The sequence below is a fragment of the Geospiza fortis genome, unplaced genomic scaffold, assembly GCF_000277835.1.
Source record: "Geospiza fortis unplaced genomic scaffold, GeoFor_1.0 scaffold193, whole genome shotgun sequence".
Classification (NCBI taxonomy): domain Eukaryota; kingdom Metazoa; phylum Chordata; class Aves; order Passeriformes; family Thraupidae; genus Geospiza; species Geospiza fortis.
The window spans coordinates 294,970-297,415 of NW_005054523.1; positions in this window are offsets into that span (position 1 = coordinate 294,970).

Sequence of the window (2,446 nt, forward strand, 5' to 3'; positions counted from 1 at the left end):
CAGCAGCAGCAGCAGCACACGCTGCCGGGCGGTAAGCTGAGCACGGGGAAAGCCATGGGCTGTACCCGCAGTGACACCCGACACCCCCGGGCCGAGATGGGAATGATTTCACACCTAACCACAGCCACCACCAGGCACTTGCATTTCCCATCGGCAGGACCTACCCTGGATCCTGCTGGAAAAATCCCAGCAGACGAATTCTGCATCTCTTTCTGTCCCTTTGTCTCAGCTCTCCTGCAACTGTCACCACCCTTGCTCCTCACAAAGACATTTTCCTCAAGACAGATTAGCAGAAAACATATTTGTGAACGTATGAACAGATTTTCTTCTTATGATACATAACTTTGGCATGCAGTCAGGAAACGATGATGATCTTTTTCCCCATCTTCCCTTGCTAATGAAGAGAAACTGCCTCTGGGGTTGAGGACAAAAGGTGAACTCTCCCTGCACACAATTTACACCTGCTGAGCACATGATTTCGGGCATCTGAAATTCCTGTCTTGGCAGGTGTCCCGGGGACCAAGCCACACGCACGGAGACCTACTCTGGAGGTAATATTTTCATCCAGGCATTAAATAAAAAACAGACTTGAGAGGGATGAATTTTGCAATACTTTCAGGCATCTCATTTTTTTACTTAACCTTGTAAAACTCTTTCACTCTTCGAACTCATGAAGCCCAATGTTAAACAATCAGTAACTAAGATAAAAAGACTGTAGTAGTTGAACAGAAGCCTAAAGTAGGGGAGAGAGCAGCCCATCCCTGTTTATTGGTGGCTGCACTGTGAAGGTGGGGAGAACCTCCCCTAGAAAGTGAAATTGCTCAGGAAATGTGATTCTTATGAAGTTTTCACATTCCCTTTATGAGGAGAGTAGTACAACACTCTCATTTTCTACCCCCTTCAAGATTTTGCAGGTTGGAAAAAGCTGATGAGACACAGCAGTGCTAGGGTGCAGAAAATGCTCACTTGGAAACCAGTCATAGATACATTTTGCCCTCATAAACTGCCCTCTATCAACCAAAATTTGTCATACATGAACACCGACAGTGCAGCTACATGTGGGCAGACAACCACTTTGAGGGGTGGGAGGAAAGGGCATTCTTCTAGCTCTAATGAAGATTTGTTAGAGATGGATGAAACAACACCTAGTGCCATCTTGGAACACATAGACGGGGTAGGCATCCACATCCAGAACTTCTGTGTGTTGGGTCATGCTGAAATTATTTGCCAAAAAAAAGCATTTTAATACTGTGGTAAATAGGTATGATTCGTGCTGATAAAATTGAGGCAGTAATCAATATTGATACAGTAATTAAGATTTGGAAATAATAAAACAGGTAAAAGTTGAAATGCCAAAAAAGAAAGGGAGAGGAGGGGCTCCACCCCCCCTCCCTGAAGATGTTCAAGGACAGGAGGAAAAGCAAGAGATAACAGTTACTAAAAATTAACAGAAAGAAGGGAAAATCTGGTTGGGTCCCAGGAAAATGCCAGCTATAAGAGATTTATTGCTTTGATGCTTAGATGTAGTAATATGTTAGTTTTGGCTTACATTGCACTGGCTTGGTGCGCATGTGTAACCCAAAGGTGAATTAAAGGACATCAAGGAAGAGAGGCCTTCATCAGTGACGACCCCCAAAGACTGGTGCGACCACCAAAAGAATGCTGGAGCGTGCGCGGTAAAGGCGGTGATGAGGGCGGAGGTAGAAGTGCGATGAATTGAAAATGGGAGGAGATGGCATTGACACTTGGCTTATAAGGGGGGAATCTTCCCTTGGCAAGCTCGTACGTGAGGTGGCCGGGGTCCAAGAGCCCTGCACTCCATACCCTGCGGTTATCTTTTGCTTATGCACTATTATTTGAACCAAATTATCCCTTATTTTAATCAAATTATATTGTCAATATTTCAAGTGTATCCAATTTTATACATTTTCTAAACTATTCAATTAAAATTGCTACTACCTCTAATATCATTTGGGTTTTTTTTTATGATGGGATAATTGGACAAACATAACAATACTTTTTTAAAAATTTAATTTTATTTGTATCCCAATTATTCTTCCTTTGTGCTCCAAACACCACACGCCCTAAAACCATATCCTTAGAAAACAATGAATCATTGCCTGGTCTTTTCCCTTTTATTTTCAATTCTTTCTCTTCAGTTGACAGCTTCTAAGCTGGAGTGTCTACTAATTCCGGCTGCCACTAGAGATCTTAGCCCCTTTTAAGAGCATTAATGTTCCTGGGATAAACACTGCTCCCATCACCAGAGACTGAATATCACTGACTTTGCAGAACTCACGAAATCCAATCCTTGCAGTTGTTTATTGACTGGAAATGACACCCGACAGCTGAAGACTACGATCAGCTGCGCGGGCCGTGGAACCAGGCCCCACGCGTGGGCCGCAGGCCTCCGGTACCGCCTCCGGTACCACCACGGGCGCGGCCC